The sequence below is a fragment of the Triplophysa dalaica genome, chromosome 5, assembly GCF_015846415.1.
Source record: "Triplophysa dalaica isolate WHDGS20190420 chromosome 5, ASM1584641v1, whole genome shotgun sequence".
Lineage (NCBI taxonomy): Eukaryota > Metazoa > Chordata > Actinopteri > Cypriniformes > Nemacheilidae > Triplophysa > Triplophysa dalaica.
Window position 1 is genome coordinate 6,922,550 of NC_079546.1, and position 21,942 is coordinate 6,944,491.

Genomic DNA, 21,942 nt, shown 5'->3' on the forward strand with positions numbered 1-21,942 from the left:
AGCAGTGGCTATTGATTTCAGAGAGTGCTTGAGAACTCCTTACAAACCCTAAATTTAAATCTCGCGATCCTTCGGTGTGCTATTCTTCCACAGTCACTTGGAAGGTGTCCCTTCTGTTGCTTTCCAAATGAGCGGTGCCACGAACACACCTTTTCCCACAGAGCGGAAGTCTGTTCGCCACTGCACCGCTCGCTCGGCCATTCCCACGAACCGCCACCGATATAGAACAAAACTGAGAACCAGCCCTGTGTTACTGAAGAACTGTGTCAAAATAACTTGAGCAAGGCGGCACTGTCTGCAGAGGTGTGCATCTGACAGTGCAAACGTGTCTCGGAAAACCTCACGTGACACTGTGTTCGGGTGAAGGCCATCGTGATTAAGGCAGTGCGGATGCTCCCCCGAGAGATTCTAGTGAGCGGCTCCGATGCGCAGATATTGATCTGTGACATTTCAACCCAGACTATAACAAAAATAGTGTGGTGCGTGTCAACAACTGTAAGCGGATCGGCCTCGCTGTCGTGACTGACTTGGGCGTCAGGAATTTGAGTGATTGTTTTCAGCATCTTTAAACGAAATCCCCAGGGACAGTTTTAAGAGCGAACCCATGCATCAGCGCTTTGGGCGCATTGGGAGCTTTTGACGTGTTCCAGCCTGAAAGTGGAACGAAGGTTTACTTTTGTTTCCACTCCTCCATTGGAGCCACTGAGCCGGCGTGTGCTGTTGTAAACCGACAGAGAGTGGGTGGACTGGGAAGTCTCTTAATGTCAATCAATGCTGAAAGAAACTGCGAATGCCTACTTTTTAAACTAAGCGTCGAGGTTTAGCCAAAGACGACTTGTCTTGTGAAGGCTACCTATGAATGGGCTAACGTTAAGTTGGGGAGTTTAAGATGATCGTGTCCTTAAACTCATGCTTGGACGTTATGGTAAAGATCAAGTATTAGGAAAAACAAATGGAATCAGTTTATTCAGGACAAAAGACTTAGGTCAACATATTAAGGGCCACATCAACAACAGTTTTTATACTTTAACACATTATACATGTCTTGTGCTGTTACCTACTTTGTACAATTTCTTTAACGTATCACATCACAAACAATTGCACGCAACTGCATATTGGAAAACCGCACATTTTGTCCAAAGTGATTTAGTGCAGTTTCGAATTTAGTACCTTGGTGTTACTTTCAGTCCCTACTCAATTATACATTTATAAAGATTATAAGAACACAAAAAGTAAACTGATAGTCATGGCAAGGACACCAATCAGGTAGCGTTGCAACCAGGCAACCGGTCCTGTTTATATGGCATTTCTGTCACTAACAAGGGAACTGAACCTGTTCCGCTTTAAACTCCAAGCACCCAGCGAGCGGTCATGTTCACAAGAGAGAACGGCTTTGTTTTGGTTGCCGGGTTGTGAGATTGAGGTTGTTGAAAAGCTCTGATCCGTTAAACACGTGTGCGTGCCGGCGCGTACAAAGCCAGGGCCCGGTTTCTCGGGGAGCCCGCGAGCAGAACCCTGCGGAGGAGAGACTTAATCAGATTTCCTGATCCGCCTTCCCTCCGGTTTCTTCTTTGCAGCCAGCCGGTCGCTGCCGCGGCATGATTTTAATTACCGGGACTCTAACAGCGTGGCACAAACCTGCGACGAGTGCGGAATGTCACCGCCATCCAAATTAACTCCGCTATCCGAGTCCTCTGAACATCGCCGCTCAAAGCTTTAAATGTAGCCATTCATAAACCCCGGCACCGTCTGAACTTAAATTGGCTTAAAAACTTTTACATTCATTTTCTCATTTAATGCTCCATAAGACATGGACACACAATTTAAGAACATAATCTACACCATTGTTTCCCTGCTCGTGATGCAGTTAACCTTTGTGTAATTGCATTGAACTCTCCATTGGTTCGCAGGAAACTTGGCGTATTTTTGTCGTCTTTAGCAACGGTGTAAATGTGAAAGCAGCCGCGCTGCTTGAGGGACGCTTTATATGCGGGACCTGTGCTGGCTGCGGGGGAAATGGAGGCGGTATTAGCAGGCCAAAAGTTTCTCCGTCGCCTCTCTTACCCTGCAGTCGCGCAGAGAGGAAAGCTACGGTAGGATCACACTGCGAAAAGCCCTCGCAGACAAGACGAGAGAGAGAGCGATTACCCACGGGAGTCTGGCAAAGAAATGTTGCAGGCACGTCCATCATATTTCCTCTCTGCAGTCTTGCCACAGGTCCATTGGAGCAAAAACAGCCATGCATTCAAGTGAGAGTCTAAAAATAGAATGATGACTGAACTCTCATGATTAAAAAACCGAGCTGCAGAAACTCTCCAGTTTTGGCCGTGGGTGGCAAAGCAGGTGTGTGAAAGACAGGACACCCCTCTCGCTCTCTCTCCAGGGTGTCTGTGATCCTGACCTTTCATTTGTCTCTCTATTCCTATCACCCACGTTCTTCTCGAATGTTCTCACACTCCCTATCTGTTCCATTTCCATCTCTCTCCATCTTTACGTCACTCGTGATTTCAGCGTTCGGAGACCATCTCTCCGTTCATCCTCTCAGCCCTTAAAGCTGCCTCGCCTTGCATCAATTTCCCTCGCCGCCTTATTTCATTTCTCATTTCCTTCTCTCTCTGGCTGTTTCTCTCTTTCTCTATTGGTCCCCACTGGGTGTTCCTGGTTTAATCTGAGGTTAGATTTGACCTCTGGGCCACATACCGTTTCTTCTCCATTTTCTGCTATATGGCCTCTTTTGGTTTGTCTGTCCTTTCAGGGCTATTTGATAAAGAGGTTTGATTCTCTCAGCGTATTCAGTTGAAGAGGAGGCACGTGGCCTGTGGCTGGTCTGTGCAGCTCTGCATTTTTTAGCTCTTATTTTGAGAGGAGCTCGTCTGGCAGTGGTCCTTCAGACATGAGCAGCGAAAGCTCTGTGCCGATGCTTGACCAGCAGACGCTCTCAGTCTCCTCGAACGCAGAATTACAGTCCTCCACATCCATCATACAGAAAAACAGCACACATTCACATCCACATCCTGTCATCTATAACACACCCGCTTCAAATCTAAAACACCACCTCTTATAACATAAAGCCCCCCCCCCACAGTTATTTTCTTCTCAAAAATCCTATTTTGCTCTGAGTTACGTCACAATACAAAAGCAAAACAGGTTACAAATGCGACTACATGTTGACATTAAAAGACCCTCTCGTGACATTACACCATTTCTTTGATCAAGTGAAAGACCTGTCGCCCTCCAACTGTTCAAAATTCAGTTTCAGCCATAAAAAAATCACCTTTAAAACACTGTTTTCGCTTTCGCTGCGTATTATTTTCAGACGTCAATACGGCCATTTATTATTTAATGTGGCTCGCTCTTTCTCTCCATTTCCTCATTATAGTCACTGCAGGGTGGAAAAACAGACGGGGCGTCGCTGGAATTCTCAAATGAAGTAATTTATCTGAGACAAATACCTGCAGAAGGGAGACAAACCTATTTTCCATCAACCCGCTTTTTTCCAGCTGGGAAAAAAAACAATTATTTCTGCACTCCCTCTTTTTATCTTAGTCGCACACACCCACACACCCGGTGCCACAAATTTACACATGCACACACTTGGGAAAGTGAAGCACTGTCAGGGTAAAGGTCAGAAAGAAAAGTTGAGTTCGATGGTAACTAATCTACATGTAAGGTATCATTGCAGTGTTTCTTTACTGTACAAACAGGCTTTTTCTTATGTACTGTATATAAGCTAATTTCACCATGTGTGATGAGCTATGTGAAAATGTACAAACAACACGGAGATGGAGAGAAAGAGAGGGAGGTGTTTTAGAGCACCTGTGAGAATTTTTGGTATCGGCTGTTGGACAAATTGTGGATGGGAATATTGTTGGCTTTGAAGTGAAAAAACTGAGAAAAACAGAGGGAGAAAGACGGAGAAAAGGATGAAAAGAAGAGGACAAAATGAAGAGAACTAGAAAAGTTAAAAGAAGGAGCATTCAGCATTGGATGACTTGCCTATGCAAAACTCCCAACATTCTGAAATGCATCCAAAGAATAAAGTGACAAACAAAGATATCCAGTGACAATAATTCCCTTTCTCTCTGTCTGTGGTGTCTGGCAGGCTGAGGTTGTGGTCGACTGGATGCTGATAGAGTTACATAGAGACATTTCTTTCTCAGGGATCTTTGGTCTTTGGTGGTTAAAAGATGCCATTGTTTGAGAAGCTGGAAGTTTCCGCCTGCTCGGATTAAAATGTATGGCACCAAATCACTGAAACCTATCTGCTCCATTTAAACTTGCAACAATAAAAAAACAATTTAATTATGGATCATGTTATTTTAAAGAGGATATTGCATTATTCTACAACCATGACTTGCCGCTGGAAGTAAATTGTGTTGCGAATGTTTCAAATTATCTTTTAAGGACCATGCAAAAAATGCAAACCTCGCAGGGCATTCTGACATCTTTTGAAACGCACGGATGAAGTTGCACACAGACACTTATCCCACACGGCTGATACCTATTTTCTGCGGGCTGATTAACTGAAATAGTGCTGCTGATAGACTCCTGCGGTGTCTCAGTCTATCTACCGTGCCACATGCGCATTCACCTGACAGTTTCCCGTCCGAGCTTCATGCGCCACTTCAGCAAATGACAGACACGCCGACAGCTAAAACAACAGGTCTGATTCCCCTCTCGCACCCACACCCCTCAATTAACTTCACAATGGCAGGCCCGAAACAGACATAATGTCACTCCATTCACAGCAACTAACATGCCAACGGGACAGGGGCGCGGAGACACGCTACAGGTATACAAGAGTTTGCGTGCCGCTGTCAAAATACAATCAATGAACCTTCCAGTAATAGCAGATCTTCAGAAAAGTGATACTTGACTGACAGAAGACTTACACATGCTTAGTCTTGCTCTCTATTATCTTTCATTTCATTAACTTTGACCAGAAATGAATGTTTTTGAGTAACAATGTCAGAAATACACCTTTAGTACTAGGTCACACGTTTTGAAGAAGAAAACATAAAGTGGTGTGACAGCATGCGTTATCCTCACAGGGAGCAGACAGAAGGCTGGAAAAGGAGCTTGAAAGAGGGATGAGTGAGAACGCTCCTCAAAGCTGTGAATAATGCATGAAGAGCCGAGGCCAGACGAGAAACAGTCACCAGACCAGAACCTGATCACCGATCCAGTTACGACTGAGCCGTCCTTAAAGCCCTGGCGTCTGCCTCACTCTCTCTCTTTCATTTCTCTATTATCCTCAAACATACACACATAGAGGTGACTGGTGGGTCACTGTTTAACTGGCCAGATTAAAGAGCTTCACTGTGACACCCTGAGGTCAACTCCTCCTCCTCCTTGCACTTCAGTCTATCTGAAGTGCAATAAAAAGCTCTTAGAGATACGCCATTGTAAGGAAACTGAATACAAGTATTATTTAAAAGAGCATTTATGGAAATTGAAGAATAGAAGGCTAAATTGAAAAGACAAGTAATACGTCTCATTCCTCAAACAAACACATTTTCATATCGCCTCGCAAGAAAATCCATAACATAAAACCAATACAACATTCAAGCGATTGAACATTAAATCAAGGGACAATGATCTTCTCTCAACACGCAGCTATGTACTGGAACATCACCAGAGGAACATGAATTTATGTGTGATCTGCTAAATCCTCCCCTCGCTAATAGAAACACACTTAAACCAAAATAAAAAAATGAGTCCAATGATCCATCAAGCCCTCAACCACCCTGAAAAAACGAACGAAAATATAAATAATACAAAAATTAAGTTAAAACAATATACAGTGGTGTGAAAACGCATTTGGCCACTTCCTGATGTGTTTTTTTTGCATATTTGTCATGATCGAGATCATCAAACAAATTGTAACATTACACAAAGAGTAAATAAAAAATGCAGTTTTTAAGTGATGGTTTTATTTATTAAGAAGAAAAAACAATCCAAACATTTCTGACCCTATGGAAAAGTAATGCCCCCCCTTGATAAATCATGAATTAACTGTGATGAATTGAATAACTGGGTTAAAAAACTGTGTTTGATGATCGGAATCATTTAAGTAATGAGTTAATATTGTATATATATTATATACAGATTAATAATAATAATAACAAATATTAATTTAAAGTTGTCATTCAACATTACTACATCAAACAAAACGTGATGTAAAACAAAAACTGATTTTACTACAAACGTTTTCAAGCATATTCTGCATCTGCCCATCAACCCCTGGACTTCCATGTTCTGTTGCCCGCTATCTTGGAGGTGAGAGGCCATCCCTGTTTCTCTCTTCTGTAGGTGTGAAGGTTGTATTACACCTTGTTAGCTCTGAAACATGGAATCTCTGTTGCCTGAGAGAAGTGTTGGCATTTCACAGCAGTTCTCCGTCAGTACCTATCTTCACCACTCTCTCTATCTCTCTCTCTCTATCTCTCTTTCTCTCTCTCTCTCTCTCTCTCTAGAAAATACGGCAACACAGGAAAGAAACATGATTTCATCGGCTCTATAAGAGGGTACCCATTAAACAGACTGTTCTGTTCCTCACAATTAAATTTGGCATCTACCCCGACTAAGGTCCTGCTCTAATTGCTCTTCACATCTCTGACTATAACACCGTGGACGGCTCTGGTGTAATATCATCCTGCAGTCAGCTGAAAGCCTCATACCTTCATTCCTGTGTCTGAACTGTGACAAGCCTGAAATGAGTTCATCTGTGAGCGTGCATGGTTGTGTTTGCTCATCATTTTCTGCATGTGACATATCAAAGAGGGGGAGGCGAGACTTGGCAGCCGTTGTCTTTGCATACAGTAAGTCTGAGTGACAAGGCAAAGAGTGGTGCAATAAATACAGAGAGAGAGCGAGAGAAACGTGTGTATAATCTGGTAGACAGCTCTTGTAAGCGTAAAGTTTGAATTCGGGAGAAACAGGAATGGCTTGTTTCTCCGCAGAAAGGAAAAAGGTTTAGAGATTGTGCCCGTCAGCAGCCGTGAGAAATCCTTTCATATACGCACCTCTTAGTTAAGAGTCATCAATGACAACACGGAAAATTTATATTGTATGGACTCTATTTGCTACCTTGGTTTTTATTCTTATATTTTTTTGATGTATATCTCTCCTGTTTCTGTTTTGGTGAATACCAGGATATGAGCTGATGGACAGAAAAAGTGCTCTGGATGAATTACCTCGTGAATCTTATCATCATGTCTACAGTGTATCAAAATATAACAAAAATAATAAATATTTGTGGGGGGGGCTCATAAAAAGCATCATATAAAAATAAATAAAATTGATGTGCTGTTCTTTAGCTCTTCGTTTCCCTGACTGCTTTCATCTTTTCCAGGTTAGATGACTGTAAAACACTTCTGTCTGCCAGAAAAGCTCCCTGAAAGCTTTTTGTCCCTTCAGCTGTTTGTTTAAAAAACAAAAAACTAAAAGAAACATCAGATGCAAAGGTTGCTGAGAATAAGGAAAGCTCCTCCAGTCCTTCCGTCAACTGTGTCTAAAACCATTTGAAGCGTTATTAGGAAATATGCCTCACGCCACACGTGCTGGCACCCTCTTCACCTCTCGCTCAGGGTAATTTACATCACTGTATGAAAGGTAATAAAACATTACCATTAGCCACAATTACAGCCATTAGGATATTCTCAAGGCTGAAACGCTAGATTCAATATATACTCAAGTAATAAGGCATGTGCTGTAATACTATATTCCTACACTGGTTGAAAACCAATCAAAATCCGTTTGAAATTAAAAAAGCGTGAGCATTTAAAAAAATGCAAAACTGCAGCTCTTGAGCACAGAATAACTGTCCAGTTATAGTTGTTTTATCCTTATTGTTCTTGAGATGATATACATTAAAACATCAACATCCAATACATACAGATTTTCTAGTATCTAACATGTAAAATCCAAACTAGGCCTTTACCTACAGGATTATGCGTGCTTAAGTGTCTCGATTTTATCGAACACGGACCCATTCACGCTACATCTTTTAGCAGATGCTGACAACTTACAAACAACGGCACAAATTTAATTAGACGGGGCCTGGAGCTGTTTTTAACTATCAGTGTTGGCAGTCAGACAACTGGAGGACTGTGTGTGTATTTGTTTTGTGTTTCGAGGGCACCGTATGTTTTAAAAATGCCAGTATTAACCCATCTACCTTGGAATGCCTCGAGGCAATAATCACAGCACTCAACCCACACTTGCTTCTGTTTCTACATGTCTTTACTGTATATGTAAGCATGCGTGTGTGCGTTTGTGTTCTCAACGGCCCTGAATCTTGTCTCTCTGTACGAGATCCAAATGTTAATGCCTGTGGCCGGAGTGGAAATCCCGCACAGAGCTGTTTAAGCATGACAGGCCCGGGCAGAGTTAACCCCGCAGGGCTCCGGCGGGCCGGGATGCCTCTCCCCCACAGAGGCTGTGGAGAGAGCAAACAGGCTGGCAGGTGCCAATGCTCGTGTTTCCTGTAGCTTTCGGCTGAGATGCACACACACCCACGCGTGCGGATACACAAACACACACACGCTCGGCAGTGAATTCGTTACATGGATTTGCAAAATGGAAGGTTTCTGACTCTAAAAGACTCCGTGTGGGAAATCAGGGGTATGAAACAACAGACAATGCAGGAAATCACACACGCATCATATGCGGTGCAGGCTACAGAGATAATAAGAAAACACAAATATGTTATCTAGTTGATCACAAGAGCTGGTCTCACAAGGTAATGCCGGTTTAAACAATGCTGACATTTGTCTTCTGGACAGACCTAAAACCAGGGTTAAGTTTTTGTGGACAATGGACAGATCTTCAGCCTCTCTTATCTTTCTTAGCAAGTCTTATAACAAACAACTGTATAATTACAACTTCTGATCTGCCCCAATGATGTAGAGATAGAAACAAAAATGGTTAAAAAAAGGAAAACGGGCCAAATTAATAAATACGAAGGCCCATTTGTTTAATCTAAAAGCATTGACACATAAACACATGCAATCACCAATAACTGCATTAGCAGCCAAACTAACGGAGCAAACATGGTTTATTTCGTTTAATTATCTCATGAAATTCAAAAAGGCTAATTGGAAATGTTTAGACACTCACTGTTTGCTCAGAATAAACGTTTATGGAAAATAAGCAACAATGGAAAGTTGTGCATCAGTGCATTCGGATGGAAACATACAACATATTGTTTACTGGAACGAAAATGTACAGGATATGTACAGTATGGCTCAATGCAGAGGACATCGCACATTGCTGAACAAATAACAGTGATGTAACACCATCCACAAAACAATAACATCATTTTACATAGAGCAGATTTTCAACCGAAATATGCATTGATGGTTATAGCAGGGATCTGAATGACCATAAGATTGTTTCAGGTAGACAGATGGTGGGCTCTCTCTCATGTCTCCTCTTGGCCATGTCAGCATAACCTCGCTCCCCTTCCAACTGCTCTACACGCAGGTCACCTGTGTTCGAAACACCTGGACCGGACCTGTGCCATGTCACCTTTTTAATGCTTCTAAAGAGAACAATCTCAAGGCTTTTTACCACATAATTCAGCCTAGCAGATCTATAAAGGGGGTGTGGCCATGAACAAAATCAATTTTAATCCCATACAGTATGTCTACCTTAAAAAATAAACATTTTAGCTTTGCGAGGTATCAAGCCCCTCCCCTTTCCTCTAAGGGTCATGTTACGCAACAAACTGATTCCGGACCAGTCAACGAGACCCGACCTTCTCCAGCGCAATGCATTTTCATGAGGCTGAGGGTCTGGTCCATGATAACCCCCTGAAACTCTTTAGCATTTTAATGAGCCCCTTTATCCCGCGTCAGTCGTCTGTGTAACTGCAGGAGACGAGAGGAATGATGGGGTAAATTATTCAGAAGATCTGCCCCGTGCTTCTTAGCTGATAGGCTGCGAGTCAGAGGGGCGCGTTCTGGACTATACGAAAATGTATGACAGTCGAAAGGAAAACACCTTCTAAAATCATTACGAATTTGATATATGCAGAGAGACAGAGCTGCGCATTTAAATTTCATTGATAATTGATGCAACAGGAGGGTGATTATAGCTCCATAAAAATGTAATGAAGCTATATAATATTATACGCCGTATATTAACAAGAGAATTAAAAAAGCAACGCCTTGCATTAAATGATTCAATTAAAAAGTACAAAATGATCAACAGTTGCACATATTCACTAGTGTATATGTGTAAATGGCATTTGTTGATCTGAATATGAATCATTTGCAGACACTTTAAAGTGTGTGTGATCTAATTTGTGAGTCACACTAAAACCCAGCAGTGAAATCAAAGGTGACTGTTCACTTTACTATAAATGTAACCGATAATGACACGGAGATGTACAGATGCCTTTCGCCCATTTGGAGTCTATCACAAGGACAATAACATACTTCTGGTCCTTCCAAGTTTAAAAAAAGAAATACGAGGTGAAGGTGGAAAGACATTTTGACATATTGCGTCCCTCTCATTTTTTTAGCGGGTTGATTCTGACACCATGAGACGTTTCCCAAAGACTGCCAGAACACAACGGACAGACAAATCCCATCCTCAAATAACGGCCGGAAAGAGGCTTTTCTATTGGACGACTCGAGGTGCCGCTTGTCTAGCGTCCTGCAAATCAAAAAGAATCAGAATTCCGAAGATTCCATATTGGCTTTGATTGCCAACCAAAGAATGCGTGGATAATCTCATTGAAAAGGCACAAATAACCTTGACTGACCTCAGCCGACGCGCTTCGGAATGGGACTGAAATGAGACTTTTTGTGATGAAACCAATGCTTCACAAAGAGATGCCTGGATGTGGCCTCCTCTTTGTGGTTTGTGAGCAGTATGAATGCACGCCGTCTTTGATGGGCAGAAGTCGGCCTTCACGGTCAGCTGCTGGTGGTGGTAAATGGCTAGCAGTTTCAAGGAGATGGCCACAAACCCTGAGGCGGAGGGAAGCGCGGGCGTTCTTTGCAGCATTCACACAGGAGCCCCCTGGGTTGAGACGTGACTTTAGCTCATTATGGGTCAACGGCTGTTGAACTTGAAGACAACTAGAGATTTGGAATATGCATAAAAGTAGTAATGGGGGGGTTGAGCCCTAAATGTGTCTCCCGGTGGTGTCTGTAGATGAACATGTGCATCATATCTCCTATGCGTTAACAAGCATGCGTTTGAACAGCAATTATATCATGATGGGCCTTTTTGTGTGGATACCTGCACATTTTTTTATTATTATTAATGACCCCATGTAAAACAATTACTGACTTTCGACAGACAAACATGTTCATCTTGCATGTCTTAGCACAGATGACTCAATGTATCCCCATGACCGAGTCAGCTTTGAACTGCAATCCACAGGAAGCAGAACCAAAAGACACCAGCGAGCGAACGCGCACAGCCCAACACCTTCCAGTCGGATAGCATCGTTCTGAATTTAATTAGTGCGTGCGCTGGCCCAGATAAGGGATGTGCCAGTCTGTGTTTGAGAAACAAAAGACTCGGGCAGAGGGAGAGCAAAGCAGTGATTTACACACTTTAATAAAATCCAAATACAATTGTTCGGCTGTAGATAAGGAGCTGATGAATGTAAAATTGAGAGAAAAGCGCAAACCACTGATTTAAAGTGTAATTCATTTATGAGATAAGTGCAGACCGTCTGCCGAAGAGACAGACAGACAGACCGCATGGCACTGATTCATATTGAGTCGGACAGGATGAAGCAATAAAAGGGTGTGGCAATAAAAAGAGAGCGAAGGGGAGACTTTGGGTCAGATTGACAGACAGACATAAAAAAATTGGAATATATTTTGGGGACAACAGTGGGTTTAGTGGATAACAATTTTACCATTTTAAGCCTACAAAAAATCCTACTGCTAAACAGACATTTTATCACACCAACTTAGTATATTTTTGAAGTATAAAATGTGATGTAAAAACCGTCAAAAAAAGACTCAATTAAAAATATTTGAAAAAGCATTCTTTTACTGAGATACACACACCAAACGGAGTGAAAGAGAGAGAGAGTTTTGCGAGTTCAGTCTCAGGGCTGTGGTGATATTTGTTACATAATTCCTGCTAGCGGTGTAACAGCATGGCTCAGTGCTCATGCTCACTGCTCAATGCAGACTTTATGTTGTTCTGGTCCTGTCCGACCGCTATGCCATGCATGTCATGTACACATCAAAAGTTCTATTAAGGCAAGTTTTAATATGCCTGACCTGAGCAAGACCCGCCCCCGGCAGCTGCAGCACGAGCCGGATGGGCGGCTCCCCCGGGACGTACACCCAGCCGTGTGCAGGGGTCTCTGGAGAATGTTATCCACAAAGGAAATCAAGTTTAATTTACTCAGGGATGCTATAATTATCATAGACGCATACGGGAATTAGGTACTGGGAAATAATTAAGCAGGTGCAGGGAGAGGAACGTTTGAACTCAATAATTTATAATATCACACAGTGACTCTAATGGCTGGAATACACTACAAGACTTTTTTTTTAATCTGAACGGATTTTTTATAACTAGACATCATACACTTGCAGACTTTCTGAAAGTATCAGATAGAATCACACTAACCGATCAAAAGTCCAGACTGAAAATCTGGGCAAATTCTGAGCAAAAGTCTTATAGTGTACTATAGCCATAAGTCAGATATGATGATCTCTATTCAACTCTTAGTACGTGTAATCGGTTGTTAAGTTGTGATGTAAGGAATACTGTTTCCGGGTCCAAGCATCGACTCATTTCAAGCAGGGCTACAGCTTAAACAGCTGTTAATGATCACTGTTTACTCCCATCCCATATTTAAGCAGAGCATTTATTAACTCACAGTATAAACCACAGTCTCAGGGCTTAAGGAATCTCCAACATCAATATTTGAATAAATTATGAAAAATGAATCACTGACTGGCCATGTGGGATTTCGTTATGATGATAAAGGTAAGGATCTGGGTTTTCCGATAGTTTAAAAGCTTGCCATGAGCGTTTTTTGTTGTTTGCCTATAGCATCTTATAGAGCATGGAGCTGGAAACAGTATTCCATATATGGTGCGTGAAGTCAGACTTAACAACCGAATACATAATGTATATATTTACATGTATGTATTCATGAGGGCTGGCAGAAAAACAGCAAGGATTTCTCTGATTTAAAGTACACGAGAGATCCATCACAGTATGTTATGTTTACATATGTTTTTTAAAGATCTTTAAGCATCAAACATACACGCCGGTAACATGCGTGAACATCTAATTACAACACGCATGTTTTTCTTAATTTGTCAGTCTCACAACAGAAGTTAAGCACAACGTTGTGTGACTTTCTGCATGTCTGCGTGTGCGTCTCTATCTGTCTGCTGAGATGAAAGTGTGTGTTTGTGTGTAATTAATTGGATATGTTTGTAATTAGGAATGCGCTAGCACCACATTTGGCTTTGTTTGGCTGCCTCGGCACGACAAAATAAAGGCAGAAATAAATAGATTACACACAATTGTAATTACAGTGAAATTATCTCTTTCTCTCCGAGGGTTAATAACTGTCCACATGGTAAACATGGACTGTTATTACATGCCGGGCATACATGCAGGATCTCCCTATAAACCCCAATGACAAAGTGGAGAAAGCGGTCAATAAAGAATGTGACTGATCGACATCATAACCACTGTCATTCGCATCTCCTATTGTTGCCCATAGTCAGTGTTCGGGAAATACATTTATTTTGCCCTTCTGAGTTTTCCATGAAAAGGTATGTTCATTTTATCAGCAAAATAGTATGTTAGTATACATAAAATGTTGAGTGGAAATGTCTGCTATTACTTCCTCAAGCAAAGGAAAATAAAACTCGATCTGAAAGACAACAAGTGTCAAACCAACTCCAAGTGTTTCTGCTCACAAATCCTTTCTCCATTTACATTTTCTTTTTGGTTAGTGAATTTTCTCCCACCAGCCTGTTGGAGTAAAGCAGTAATGAACTGTCTTTAGAAAGGAAAGAGGGCAGCAGCGAGATGAACGCTCATACTGAGATGTGTTATCTTTCATAACTGTGACTAAAACACAGTTTAATGGGTGACTACTCACTCATCAGGCTCTTGGTAATAAGATCTTCCCCCCGGCGCTTTCAAAGATCTGTCAAAGCTTACAACACAGAAGCATCGCTACCGACAATACAGTTTCTCAAGGGCTATGGATGTGCACTATGTTCGTTTTGACCGGTCGTGTCAAATAAATCAGAGGAGCGTTCGGGATAAATCGTGGGGCAATAAAAGTATGGAAAAAACTGCTCATTATTAGGATTACTTTATAATCCTTAACAAAAACTATGTTCATGTACAGTTGCTATCAAGATTATATTAAAAATCTCAAGGTATCACCAAACCTGCCTGTACAAGCATCACAAAAAACAATAATGCATCTATTTTTTTCATTGCCGTCACAACCTCATGTTTGTACAGTATTGAAAAAAAATATTTAGTGTAGTATAGTATAAATACCTAAACTATAGTATAAAATATGTAAAAAATGCATTAAAATAATAAAACGTAATATTCTTTTAATCCGTTTTAATTTTAATAACTAACATAGTTTATAATATTTTTTATCATAATTTCCTTCATTTACAACACAAAATCATTTATCTTTCTATTTTAAAGAATACATATATATATATACAAAAATTGCCTCACATTTCCTACAAAGCATTTCACTACATGTCGTACTCTGTATGTGACAAAAGAAAATTCAAATGTAATATATGCAAATTTACAATGAGACTTCGTATCATTATACAGTATAATTGTAGATGATATACATATGCTTATACATCAACACAGTACTATGATCCATAAGAGGGAGATGAGGTAGACAAGTTTGACACCCTGTATTATGAAGTGTGAAGTCTCTCTCTCTCTCAGACACACACACACACACTTGTACTCTCATCAAAAGGTTTGGAGTGAGAACTACCACAGAACTCGAGAACACTTTCAGAGTTTGAACGCTTGAAGCAAGGCATTCAGAATAAAACAAATGTCCAGCAGACACCACACATTGAGCACTGCTGTACCATCAGCATCTGCTTAGCCATGTGAAAACAAACAGTGATAGATGGACAGAGAGAGAGAGAGACTAAGAGTCTGGCGTGTTTTATGTCAGACCACATTCCAGAGGCTGACTGAAACCCTCCGACTCTCCCTCCATCACTGCGGCTCTAGCTCCGCCAGTTACCATGGCAACACGGGCCTGCATGGTGGACCAGAGAGGTGGTGGCGGTGGGGAGAGAGAGATAGGAAAAAAACAGAGAGGAAGAGAATGAGGGACAAAATATGTAACTGCTGCCAGGCACCCAGAGGCGTACAAAGACAGAACTTCTTGGCATAGGGCGACCAGAACTGTTCAACTCACTCTCCCTCTTCTTTTTTCTACTCTCGAGAAACAATACGGCCTCTGCTGAATGCTAAGAGTGTTCTTGCCCGTTCCTCACACCTGCTTCATGACTAAATCGTCCTTCAATGTCAATGCTGAGATGTATGAGGATTCGTGATCCTGTGTGCAAGGGCAAGGCGCATGAATAAGTCATTTGTCAACGTTACAGTTGGGACATCATACAGAACCGTAATTATCAAAGTGTCACTCTTGGTTAGGAACAAAAGCCATACCTTGGCACATGAAAGTCTATGCAAATGCTTAAGGGGTCGACTTCTTTATTTCTCTGTGTGCTTCCACATAAAACAGGCTCCTGACATCCATCATTGTCTTACGACAATTGCAAAAGCCCAGAATAGGGGTTATATTGAAAACTGCACACTTGTGAACAATATTGAAAAGAGGGCCGTGTGGAATCTGCACCTGTAGAATTAAATATCTACACAAACCCAAAACCACAAACTTCATACATTTCAAAGTTTGTTTTTACTAATAACACGCCTCGTCTAAATTTGAGACTCATCTAACTGGCGATGGCAACAAGGGTCCGACAATTTCCAGCAGCTGACATGCCATATCTGAACAAGCCTCAAGCCTCAAGATGAATGCCCATCCATCACATGTGAAGGTCACGCTGTCGCTCATGTTATGCTCATCATTTCGCTATTATTTTATGATTTAAATCAACAGATAACACCATCAGAATTGCGACGAAAACATAACGATCAACAATAGCTGATCATTATTATGATTATCTCATGAACGCATGCATTGCAGATCATTTTTGAAAACTGAGAGTCGGGAGCTTTCTCGTACCCTCAGCATCCCTGAGATCCAATCAGCATTGACGTCCCTCATCTCCTCACTCCATTAGAATATATCCTTCAACAACAAGCAAATTAATTACGACTGACGGGAAACTCGACGTGATCGTACGTGAGGGGGTGTGAGAGTATGTGCGCGATTTGGTAAACCTAATGAAAAGTGCAAAAAGCGACGCACGCCAGCTTTTCAAATGAAATGTTCAATCCATTCATTAGCAAGGACCATTAGGCAAAACCTCACAGAAAAACAAACAAACATTAGTGCATGTTTGGAACAATAATGGATTTTACTCAGAAGTAAAAAATGAGTGATTTCTAATAGCTTTTTTCCTAGAATGTGACTTTTGATTAAGCGGAAGCGGGCGGATGACAATGAACAAGATTTTATGTCAGATGACACTTTTGCCAAAAACACACTAATTCAAAACCCTTGAAAGTTTTTATAGCTGATAAATTAATTGACTTACAGTTCACCCAAAAAAAGAAAAGATCACAAAAGATGATACTATGGAAGCCAATGGGGTCTAATGTTGTTTGGTTACCAATGTTCTTCAAAATATCTTCTTTCGTGTTTGGAAATCAAAAAATATTTTTTTGTAAGAACTATCCCTCAAATATCCACTTTCCCAGAAACAGAATGTCGAAAACAATATTTAATAAATGTGATGTCTGTACTATTAAACCGAGATCCCAGATTGTTGTGTGTTACAAAGTTTATAGATAAATGTGACCCATGACCCTCAGATCTAATTTTTTTTCAAACCCCAAGCAACAGTAATGGAAGGAGAGAATTTTAGTTGACTGTATTTTGCAGCAGTGTCTGTGTTCATACTTTAGATAATCGGCACCTTTGTTGAAAAAAATCCCTGGTTTTGTCAATCCGGACAATAAAGTGCAAGCTTCAATAAACCAGTGAAAAAAAGAAATACATACTTTGCGCATACAGTGTACACAGTCAACCTCGCTCTTGTGAAATGTGTTCTTGAAAATAAAGCAGCGAACAAAAAGCTCTCTCAGCAACTCCTTCTCAATTTCTTCTCTGAATGTCCCCATTTTCTTCTCTTCCGTGCCTCCTGTCAGACAGAAATCACGCCACATAAAGAGAGTCCGGAACAGAATACAACCTGTGGCCTTGGCGAGCTTCTCTATCAGACTGCCATTGTGCCACAATGACACATTACTCCTAGTTTATGATCGCGCGAGCGGCAGGAATGTGCTGTCTTGATGATGTCTCCATGAGTAAGAGTGTAATGAATGCTGACTTCAACCCATCAAAACAGACGGACATTATCCCAATCCGAGCGTGACGGATGGTCAATAAATACTAATCAGCCTTCGCTCACCTTTCCATGCCCTGTCTGCATGAAACAATGCTTGTGCTTGACACGAGATCTGAAATAGCTGATGAACGATATATTTATGCAGTTAAATGACTTGATTTCAGTGTATAAAACTTTCATCTTCAACAAACTTCATCCAGAATGTACTTTGATCTCTCATCTTTTTCTCATTCTTAGTGGTCACTGAGATACGTCTGCCCATTTTCTTTCCTTGCTTTCAAATCTTCTCTTTATGAGCCATGCCTACATTCTCTCACTTCCTGCTCCACAAATCCCTCCAGGTTCGTAAAACGGAGAAGACAAAGGAAAGGACTAATTATCGCCCGGATGCTCTTGCAGCGGGAAACCCCCTCCTGCCTTTCTGTCTAACACTTAAGATTCAATAGTCTAATCTCTGCACTGTTCTGTGGGCCTGGTGGTCTTTAATATTTTAGGCAAAGTGCTTGACCCTGTTGTGCCCAGGAGCTGTAAATTCCCAGTGGAGAGCAGCGTGATGTCGGAGGTTTGGCCTCGGGCTGACTCACGCCTCCTGCAGTTTACTCACTGTTTCATCACCTGCCTCCGGTCTAAGCCAAAGAGCTGTTTCCACAGGTGATGAAGTGCATTCTTAACCGCAAGAGATCGTATTATTACCTTGATTTAATGGCTCTGTGAACAAACAGGTGTGGTAAATCATGTTTGAGATCAACTTTGGCTTCTGTGTGTGACTAAGTTAAGGGTTCCTTTTGTCGGCTGTTGTTTAGGCCCCCGATTCACTGAAAGAATTATGCAGATCAAAATGGCCAAAAAAAAAGCGCATTTTGCAAGATGCAAAACAATACGGCAAAATCTGGTTTTCCAAACATTTATAATGTTCTTGGCTAAATGTATATCAAGGATATTAGTATAGTACTGTGAGGCAAAATATTTGAAACACTGTATTTCATTTTCCACCTCACCTCATCTATAATAATCTTACTTTACATATTCGTTTTCAGTCGGTCTATGCTGAAAACGACTTAATTTTTTAAGCATGTTTATGGTTGCTTTGTGTAGAGAGCTATTAAGAAAAGCAACTTGCAAAACAGTGCATACAAAAACTTTTTTTTGTTATTTTTAATTACATTTCAAACATTAATTAAATGCATGACGTCTGAATGAACAATTTATTAATCGTTATTTTTATCATAAGTTGAGATAATGAGTCAATGTCTATTTATTTGTCCATTCATAATTGGGTTTATTCATTTTAATAGACCGATCGTTTCTTCCATTCTTTCTTAATTGGCACCCTAAACTTCCATAATTTGCACTAAAATGCCAGCACGCCATAGAGGCGCAACTGTTTAGAGAATTCGCCCATTAGTATATTTACCGTGTGCGTTATTAACTAACGACTCAAAAAGCATTTATTTACGTGTTTGTGTTGCGCTTTGATGGAGCTTTATATGTGCCAAGGGAAAGAGCTTATTAACAGTCAAGCAAAAGGCCCTGATAAGTGAGTAGTCGCCCATTAAATGCCACAGTTATGAGAGATAACACAACTCAGGGTGAGGATCCATCCCTCCCTCGCTTTTCCTCTCTATTATTTGGCTTCTAAAAGACTTGTAATGCTTTCCAACGGAAGCCCGGAGCACACAGTTCGCTTTCCGGTTTTCTCCTTCCCTATCAATCCGTTCCAAAGTTCTGTCTCCTGAACCTGAGTTTCACTGTGGGCAGGTGTTAATGCATATTCATGAACACCCTGATTCACATCCAGCCTGCCATTGTGAGGCCACTACCGTAGGTGGTAACTAGCCTTCAATCAAAGTTAAATAAACAATACGGTCTCGCTAAAGCTTCCATGCAAATACATGCATATTCATGAATGAGTCACAAGGTGGACGTCAGCCTCGGCAACAGATTACAGCAGTTCAGGGAACATTTTGGAAAACAAATTCGTATTTTTATACAAGATCTGTTCAACCAAAACAACAATTCAAATGTGTTTGCTGCAAGACAAATGCTGCTAGCTTCAATAACTTTGGATAAAGTGTTTGTAACACATCTCCATAAAATGGAAGGAAGGAGTCGGGAACCGGCAAACATTCAAAACATTTAATAAAGTAATTTAACAGCCGGCGGCCCCTCACGGACGACCGCCGGCGAACAAAACATTAACATAAATATAAATACAAATACAAACATAACATAAGTTCGGGCCCGGTCCTCTCTCTTCGACGGTCCGGTCGCTCGTTCCTTTTATATGCTCCCATCTCCTACGTGATTCGAGGCCGGTGTGCGCACAGCTGGCGCTCACTCACAATTACTCACCGGACTCGAACCACGGTCTCGCCCCGCCTACTCTACTACAGTGTTTTTTTATTTAATTTCTTTATTGTAAAGTCAAACCAAACCTGTACGACTTTATCTCTTTTGCTGAATGTTGGTAACCAAACCCATTGGCCCAATTGACTTTCATTATATGGACCAAAAAGTCAAAAATCTAAAATGATATTCCTGTATTGATGTTCTCATGGCAAGACATACTTTAAAAAGTTCACATCAGTTCCTCAGTCTGAGCAATGTACACTGATAGAGCTTGCAGGAATTGTATTTACTTATCCGACACAGCTACGACGAAAGATCCTTTAAGAAAGTTCTGCTTTCATAGCTCCGATCAAAAGAACGAAGGCTTAATCAAAAAACAGACCCTTTCAAAATGTGAAGGACGTGGCCATTGAAAAACAGACACCCGCACACAAAGACATCAAAATCTGAGAGTCTTAAGTTCACTTTCTTTCGCAGACCACACACGCAAAACTACATTTTGAAGAGCGCCGCATTTCCATGGAAACAATGTTCGGCAGATGTTAGCCTGTGGCGCTTCATGAGGCCAATGAGTTTAAGCTTTTTTTCTCAACTCATTCAACTCGAGAACTGATGTCCATTTATAATTGAGAGAGTAATATTTATTCTGCACTGAAAATACAAGGAGACCAAATTTTGAAGACAGGTGTCGCAAAAGACACCTATATGTCCTGTCCTAGGGGGTCTGGAGTAAGGTGTCACTTCCTAAGACTAAATATATATTCAGTGTGTTTAAGATAGAGATCGATAAATGATTCACGCTCTTTATATATCATCGCCTGACAGATTAATTAGATATTCACTCCTGAGAGTGATGGCACTATAAGTAGTCTTATTGCATATTAATGCGGTGGATAGGGGCGTGGCCTAAAGTGTGTGACCTGGATATCAAAAGACCAATGATATGTTTCATCATACTACATAAAGTAGGTAGACATTAAACTTATTGTGCCAATGAGTCTCACAAACCTACTTGCTAAAACGTCCCATCCGAGATTGGATTATATTACAGCTGCTTTCATATAGAGAATGACTGACACATTAATTCAATCACACGGCAAAAGCTGTGCCAAAACTCTCTTCCCCCTGACATTGTGATGTCATAATACCCCACTATTACCATGTTACGATGCGTTCTCGTGCTCCTATCGGGTGTTCGTGTGACCTGTAAAGTCTCGCCCTATCACTCTCGGGGTGTAACGACACAGAAATAATGAATCAGCATTTCAGCGGGGTGGAAATGTTCTCGGTGCATTTCAATAAAGCAGATGGTGGCGACGCCATCAAATATGCACCACACAGTTTTACTTTCCATCCACTGCGAGGACAGTCAGCTCTTTATTTAGCAGCTTTAGCGAGACTAGTCTGCTCGTAACTACCACCCAAAAATGTGAATCACGAGTGGCGAGAGTTCTGAACGACGACGCATCCGATGACATTTGTGCCGTTGACCTTGAACAGCACAAACCAGGTGCTTTCATTCCAAGTGCGAGATCAATTTCGTAACCATTCAGAATCCCATTCAGCATCAAAGAGCATCTTCACTCAAATCAAAACCTCCAAAAAATAGACATCTCCTTTAGAAGCGACCCCCCCTTGACGCGTCCCCCGCCGTAGCAGCCAGTCACACTGCGAGACATCTGCATCTCTGCTCTTTTCAGTGCGCATTCTACAGATGCTTGTCTGGCTGCTCCTGCGGACCGATGAATCCTGCAGGTAACGAGTCGGAGCGGGGCGGCATGCTGGGACACGTGGCTCATCTTTTGCGCATCTCGTTTGCCTGAATTTGCATTCATTACGCATCAGGCGGGGTATGGAGAAGGTGCTCGGAGAGGAAGGAGGGTGCGCAGTGTCGCGATTGTGGGAACTCGGAGGGGGGCAAGTGCTCTCAGGTGTTTGAAAAACAACTCGGTGGGGTTATTGAGCACAAGGGGGAAAGAAGTTCAGTGAGGTGAGAGTGGTGGAGAGTCTGTGAGCAGACAGGAGGGAGGGGTGA

The 21,942-nt window shown here is 41.5% G+C and overlaps 1 protein-coding gene across 2 annotated transcripts in view; it reads right to left on the reverse strand.

Moving 5' to 3' along the window:
* Positions 1 to 21,942, reverse strand: part of plxna4 (plexin A4) — a 186,480-nt gene that overhangs the window by 87,574 nt on the left and 76,964 nt on the right. The gene's annotated exons all lie outside the window — the stretch shown is intronic.